The sequence below is a fragment of the Carassius auratus genome, unplaced genomic scaffold (assembly GCF_003368295.1).
Source record: "Carassius auratus strain Wakin unplaced genomic scaffold, ASM336829v1 scaf_tig00036493, whole genome shotgun sequence".
Taxonomy (NCBI): Eukaryota; Metazoa; Chordata; class Actinopteri; order Cypriniformes; family Cyprinidae; genus Carassius; species Carassius auratus.
Window position 1 is genome coordinate 5,001 of NW_020526307.1, and position 7,500 is coordinate 12,500.

Sequence of the window (7,500 nt, forward strand, 5' to 3'; positions counted from 1 at the left end):
AGCAGGTTTGGGCCTGGTTAGTACTTGGATGGGAGACCGCCTGGGAATACCAGGTGCTGTAAGCTTTTTGGAAACTTTTCACTTAGTATATAATAATTTTGCCAAAAAATAGAGTCAATGCCCGATCTCTGAATATTAGCAGGTTTGGGCCTGGTTAGTACATGGTTTGGAGACTGCCTGGGAATACCAGGTGCTTTAAACTTTTTGGAAAATTTCACGATTTATATAATAATCTTGCAAAAAAAAAAAAAAGTCAATGCCCGATATCTGAATCTTAGCAGGTTTAGGTCTGGTTAGTACTTGGATGAGAGACTGCCTAGGAATACCAGGTGCTTTAAGCTTTTGGGTTTTCTTTCCTACTTATATAATGTACTGGTGATTAGATGGGCTGGTCTTTAAATAGCCCTCTCTTTGCAGCAGTCTTCGCTTGCGGCCATACCAACCTGGCTATGCCCGATCTCGTCTGCTCTCGGAAGCTAAGCAGGGTTGGGCCTGGTTAGTACTTGGATGGGAGACCGCCTGGGAATACCAGGTGCTGTAAGCTTTTTGGAAACTTTTCACTTAGTTTATAATAATTTTGCCAAAAAAAAGAGTCAATGCCCGATCTCTGAATATTAGCAGGTTTGGGCCTGGTTAGTACATGGTTTGGAGACTGCCTGGGAATACCAGGTGCTTTAAACTTTTTGGAAAATTTCACGATTTATATAATAATCTTGCAAAAAAAAAAAAAAAAAAAAAAAAAAGAGTCAATGCCCGATCTCTGAATCTTACCAGGTTTAGGTCTGGTTAGTACTTGGATGAGAGACTGCCTAGGAATACCAGGTGCTTTAAGCTTTTTGAAACTTTTCACTTTGTATATAATAATTTAGCCAAAAAATAGAGTCAATGCCCGATCTCTGAATATTAGCAGGTTTGGGCCTGGTTAGTACATGGATAGGAGACTGCCTGGGAATACCAGGTGCTTTAAACTTTTTGGAAAATTTCACGATTTATATAATAATCTTGCAAAAAAAAAAAAAAAAGTCAATGCCCGATATCTGAATCTTAGCAGGTTTAGGTCTGGTTAGTACTTGGATGAGAGACTGCCTAGGAATACCAGGTGCTTTAAGCTTTTGGGTTTTCTTTGCTACTTATATAATATACCGGTGATTAGATGGGCTGGTCTTTAAATAGCCCTCTCTTTGCAGCAGTCTTCGCTTACGGCCATACCAACCTGGCTATGCCCGATCTCATCTGCTCTCGGAAGCTAAGCAGGTTTGGGCCTGGTTAGTACTTGGATGGGAGACCGCCTGGGAATACCAGGTGCTGTAAGCTTTTTGGAAACTTTTCACTTAGTATATAATAATTTTGCCAAAAAATAGAGTCAATGCCCGATCTCGGAATATTAGCAGGTTTGGGCCTGGTTAGTACATGGTTTGGAGACTGCCTGGGAATACCAGGTGCTTTAAACTTTTTGGAAAATTTCACGATTTATATAATAATCTTGCAAAAAAAAAAAAAAAAAAAAAAAAAAGTCAATGCCCGATATCTGAATCTTAGCAGGTTTAGGTCTGGTTAGTACTTGGATGAGAGACTGCCTAGGAATACCAGGTGCTTTAAGCTTTTGGGTTTTCTTTCCTACTTATATAATGTACTGGCGATTAGATGGGATGGTCTTTAAATAGCCCTCTCTTTGCAGCAGTCTTCGCTTACGGCCATACCAACCTGAGGGCGCTAGAGAGCTACAGGAAGTGTTGGCTGCAGTTTGGAGAGGAAGGCTCTCCTCCATTTTGATTTTTCTGTTAGTGTTTGTTTTGTGAGTTGTTTTTGGACTTTTAGTTTATTTTTTGTGTGGTTTTTCAGTTTTAAACCACCTAACAGCAGCATCTTGCTGGCTGGAGGGTGGTTAATTTTTTGTTTGTATTTTTTACAATGGATGGATTATTGGCAAACGACACTGGACTGGCTGGAGAAACACGCATGGCAAACGACACTGGACTGGCTGGAGAGACACGCATGGCAAACGACACTGGATTGGCTGGAGAGACACGTAAGGCAAACGACACTGGACTGGCTGGAGAGACACGTATGGCAAACGACACTGGATTGGCTGGAGAGACACGTAAGGCAAACGACACTGGACTGGCTGGAGAGACACGCATGGCAAACGACCCTGGACTGGAGTATCGACAACGAGCAGGACACGGTAAAAAACAAGATGCAAGAGATAAATTTGGTGAAAGGAAATACTTAAAGGAGGCAACTGTGATTGTGAATGTGGAGAACGTAAATGAGGTGAGAGCTGTGGATATTATTAAAGCGGTGACGGACAAATGTGGATATGGGAAAATCTTAGCACTAAGGCCAAGACAAGGAAAGGAATATGAACTGACCATGGAAAAAGAAGAAACATGTGATGAACTGACTGAGGGATTGTTAATTAAAGGAGTGAACTGTGAAATAAAGAAACTGCAAAATAGAGATTATGTTGTTTCCTTCATGCACCTGCCCGTCTACCTTGATGATAAAGACATTTTTAGAAAATTGGAGGGATGGGGAGTTAATCCCATATCAAAATTAAAAAGAAGATGCTACCCGGGCACTGAAATAGAGGATGGAACAAGGTTTTTAAAAGTGCGATTCCCCAAGGAGGTGGCATCATTGCCCTACAGCACAAAGCTGGAAACAGCAGAAGGGCCGCAGTACTTTAGGGTGATGCACAGCCACCAGGTGAAGACCTGTAAGCTGTGCATGAGCCCAGATCACCTGCTTAAAGAATGCCCTGAATTTAAGTGTCACAAGTGCGAGGAAAGGGGACATTTCGCAAGGGACTGCAACGCGGTCAGATGCCCGGAGTGTCAAAAATTTTTAAATAAGTGTGAGTGTTGGATGGAGGGAGAGGAAGGAGGTCTGGAGCATCAGGTGGACGGACAGGTGCATGAAGGAAACACTGAAGAGGAAGGAGATACTGATGAAGGACAAGGGGATGAAGGATTACCACAGAAGGAAACAGGAGGAGGAACAGGCAACCAAGAGAAAGAAGAAGAAGGAAAAAATAATTTTATGGATGAGGAACAAACAGTAGAACAGAATACTCAATGGACAGAAATGGAAATATCGGACAGTTTTAAAAATCTTTTGGATAATGTGGAGAGTGATGGACAAGGAATGCATGATCAAAACAAAGAAATGGGCAGTGAAGAAGAAACAAGGATGGACAACATGGGAAAAGACAGAGGGGAGAGAGGACAAAGTAGAAGGAGAACATTAAAGGTAAAACCAAATGTGGAAAATGTAAGAAAAAAGTTAATGACAAGGGGCCGAGTAAAAAGTGTAAACAGATATGAAGTGTTAAGAGTGCTGGAGGGAGAAGATAAATAATGTTTTTTAGGTATTTATTTTTATTTCTTTTAATGGTTTTAAGTTGTGTTACTTTTAATGCAAGGGGACTGATGGACATGGGTAAATTTGAAAAGGTGAAAGAAATGTGTAAAAGAGAGGATGTGATTTTATTACAAGAAACTAACTGGAGGGAAGAGTACATGACTGAAATAAGGAAAAGGTGGAGTGGAGAGATTTTTATAACAATGGTGATGGGAGGCTGGGTAGAGGAGTTGCAATTTTAATAAAAGAAAACTGTGGGGTATCATGTAAAACAATATATAATGACATAGATGGGAAATGTATTGCGGTTGAAATGGAGTACGAGGAGAAAAAAGTTATTGTAGTTAATATTCATGCACCAACTGTAGAGAATGAAAAGAAGGAATATTTTAATGTATTAAGAGATTTTTTAAAAAAACATAAAGAAGTTATTATGATGGGTGATTTTAATACCGTTTTCAGTAAATTAGAAATTGGTGAGGGAATGGTTTTTAAAAATGATAAAGGAAGAAAAGAACTGAAATTATTAATGGAAGAAAATAATATGATTGATGTATGGAGAGAAAGAAATGAAAAAAGAAAGAATATTCAAGGAGGCAATTAGTAGGGAATTTTATGTGTAAGACGAGGATTGATTTTATTTTGTGTACAAGGAACATTGAAGGATTTATCGGTAATATTAAATATGAAGAATCAAGCTTAAGTGACCATAAACCAATTTTTATGCAAGTAGACTGGAGTTCAGTGAAAAGAGGGCCGGGTGTATGGGTTTTAAATGTAGAGGTTTTGAAGAATGAGGCGTATGTTTTAAGTATTAAAGAAATTATTGAAAAAGAAAAGGAGAATGAAATGTACAGTGAAGATAAAAGGATATGGTGGGAAAATGTTAAATATTTAGTTAAAAAATTCACAATAAAATATTGCAAATTAATACAGATATGTAAGAGGAAGAAGGAGAGAGAAATAAGAGAAAAATTGGGAAAGGAATTAAATGAGAATGGGAAAGATATACAAAAAATAAAAGAATTGGAGGGAATATTGAAAGAAATGGAAGAGAAAAAATATGAAGGTGCAAGACTAAGAAGTAAAGCTAAATATACTGTGGAGGGAGAAAAATGTACAAAGTTTTTCTTTGATCTAGAAAAAATAAGAGGGAAAGCTAGAATGATTAAAGAAATAAGAGGGGAAAATGGTGTAGTGGTGGAAACAAATGAGGAAATATTAAAAGAAGTAAAAGCATATTATGAAAACCTGTTTAGTACTGAGGGGTTGAGGGAAGAAGAGAAATTTGAGTTACTGAATAAAATAGAAACAACAGTAGGAGAAATAGACAAAAAAGAGTGTGATGAAGAGATAAGAGAAGAAGAGATAAAAAGAGCAATAAGTGAATTAAACAAAAATAAAAGTCCAGGTATAGATGGTTTGGGGAGTGAATTTTATATCGTTTTTAAAGATTTTTTAACCAGTATTTTAAAAGAAGTGTATGAAGACATTTTTAAGAAAAAGGAAATGAATCAGAGAATGGGGATGGGATTATTAAAGTTGATATATAAAAGAAAAGGAGATAAAGTAGACTTAAAAAATTATAGACCAATTACAATGCTGAATACAGATCTGAAAATTTTAACAAAAGTTTTAGCTAACAGATTGAAAGAGGTAATGCCAACCATAATTAAAACAAATCAAGTGTATGGAGTTAAAGGAAGAGATATAGCGGACACAACTTTAAGTATAATAGATAGGATAAGATATATGAAAGAAAAAAACAAAAAAGGATATGTTATTAGTTTGGATTTTGAAAAGGCTTTTGATAGAGTGGAGCATGAATATTTATTTGGAATTTTAAGAAAGTACGGGTTTGGGGAAAATTTTATCAAGTGGATTACAATTATATATAGGGGAGCAATAACAAGAATACAGTGTAATGGTTTTTTAACTGAATGTTTTAAAATTACTAGATCAATAAGACAAGGATGTCCATTATCAGCGCTTTTATATTCTTTAGTTGCAGAACCATTGGGATTAGCTATTAAAATAGATGAAGACATAAGAGGGATAAACATTGAAGGAAGTGGGGGAAATGAAAAAATATTTCAATATGCAGATGATACAACAATAATAGTTAAAGATATAGAGAGTGTTAATAAAGTAATGGAAGTAGTTCAGATGTTTTGTAGGGGATCAGGAGGTAAGATAAATGAAGAAAAAACAACATATGTGAGATTTGGAGGAGTAAATGTTTTAACAGATTATTTTCATTTTAAAGAAACAAAAGAAATAAGGATTTTAGGTGTTCTAATGGGAAAAGAAGAAAGGAATGTTAAAGAAAAAATGTGGGAAGAAATAGTAGGAGGAATTGAAAGAAGGTTAAATTTTTGGAAATTGAGGACTTTAAGTTTAAAAGGGAAGGTTTTAATTTTAAATGTGTTAATGGTGTCAAAGTTGTGGTATGTTTTATATGTGACTTCTATGCCAATGTGGGTGGAGAAAAGGTTGAAAAAATGTTTTTTAGATTTTTTATGGAATAGTAAACCGTCAAGAATTGCATATAGTACGTTAATAGGAGAAGTAGGGAAAGGAGGGATGGGATTAATTGATGTAGAACAGAGAAAACATAGCTTAAGAATTAAATTAGTAAAAAAATATCTGGATGAGGGTCACAAAACAGCATGGAAAAGGACAATGGAGTATTTTTTAAACAAATGTGGGGATTTTAACATGGGGGATGGAATTTTATGGATGAAAACGAAGAATTGGATGACAGAAAGATTACCAGAGTTTTATAGAGAAATGTTTAGAGCCTGGGGAAAATTTTTAGACAAAGTAGAGTATGATCCACATGGGAGAGAAAACATTTTAAATCAACCTCTGTTTTTAAACAAAAACATTTTAAAACAAGACAAAGAAATTTTTTTAAAGAAATGGTTGGATGTGGGGATAACAAGAGTGAGAGATGTTTTATATGAATTTAAAGAAGGATTTTTACCGACACAATTTATTGTGGATGCAATGGAAGAGGCAAAAGAAGATTACAGTGAACAAGAAATAAAAAATAAATATGAAATCATTAAAAATGCAATACCTAAAGAGTGGATTAAAAGAATAGAAAGTATGGAAGGAGAACCAAAAGAGAAATGTATTAATGTGAAATTAGGGGAAAAACTGTATGATTTTAAGGAATGTACTGTGAAAATGATTTATTGTGCTTTTAGAGATGATGTTTTTAAAGAGCCGATTGTAAATGGATACTGGGTGCAGAAATTCAAAGATTTAAAAAAAGAGTGTATATGGAGAAACATGACAGGGAAATGTGTGGAAACAAAATTGGAATGTTTGGAGTATTTTATAAGGCATAAAGTGGTTTTTACTGATGTTATTTTAAATAAAATAGGAATGGAAGAAAATGCTCTGTGTAAAGTGTGCCAGGAAGAAGAAGAGGGGATTTTACATATGTTTTTACAGTGTAGAGAGCTGGAGGACTTTTTATGGAAATGTAAATGTTTAATTAAAGATGTGACTGAGGAGTGGGATGAAAATGTGATGGAATGGAACAGAGTTGTGATGTTTGGTTGGGAAAAAAAGTGTAAAAACAAAAGTTTCATCAATCTGTGTGTAATGCTAATGAAAAGTGCAATATGGGACAGAAGAACTGTGGCTAAAAAGGAAAAAATTGTGTTGGATGTTTGGAGTGTGTTTAAAAGAAAAACAGAATTATATATTGAAAGACTGTATGTGTACTTTAAAGGTGTAAATATGTTAGACTCTTTTTATGATGTTTTTACCCCAAAGGTTTGTTGTGTTTTAAATGATTTAATGTGGAAGTTGCCAGAAAGTGGAAGAGTTTTTTAAAGTATCTATGTAAAGGGAAGATGAGTAATGTAGAGATGTGGAAGTTGCCAGAAAATGGAAGAGTTTTTTAAATTATCTATGTAAAGGGAAGATGTGTAATGTAGAGATGTGTAAAGTCAATGTTATGTATTTTCTATTGATTGTGTTTAATCTATTGTATTTTATTGATTGAAATTTCTTAATAAAAAAAAAAAAAAAAAAAAAAAAAAGGCTATGCCCGATCTAGTCTGCTCTCGGAAGCTAAGCAGGTTTGGGCCTGGTTAGTACTTGGATGGGAGACCGCCTGGG

General features: G+C 35.4%; 3 non-coding genes across 3 annotated transcripts in view; all 3 read left to right on the plus strand.

Moving 5' to 3' along the window:
- The window catches only part of LOC113082524 (5S ribosomal RNA), a 119-nt gene extending 54 nt beyond the window's left edge, over window positions 1-65 (plus strand). Inside the window, exon 1 of the ribosomal RNA XR_003282720.1 lies at window positions 1-65. This exon is cut by the window's left edge and continues 54 nt beyond it. This is a non-coding gene — a ribosomal RNA (5S ribosomal RNA).
- Window positions 66-425: 360 nt separating this feature from the next.
- On the plus strand, window positions 426-544 carry LOC113082522 (5S ribosomal RNA). Its single transcript, XR_003282718.1, has one exon. It is a non-coding gene; the product is annotated as a 5S ribosomal RNA (ribosomal RNA).
- A 651-nt stretch (window positions 545-1,195) lies between these two features.
- On the plus strand, window positions 1,196-1,314 carry LOC113082542 (5S ribosomal RNA). Its single transcript, XR_003282732.1, has one exon. It is a non-coding gene; the product is annotated as a 5S ribosomal RNA (ribosomal RNA).
- Window positions 1,315-7,500: the final 6,186 nt, after the last annotated feature.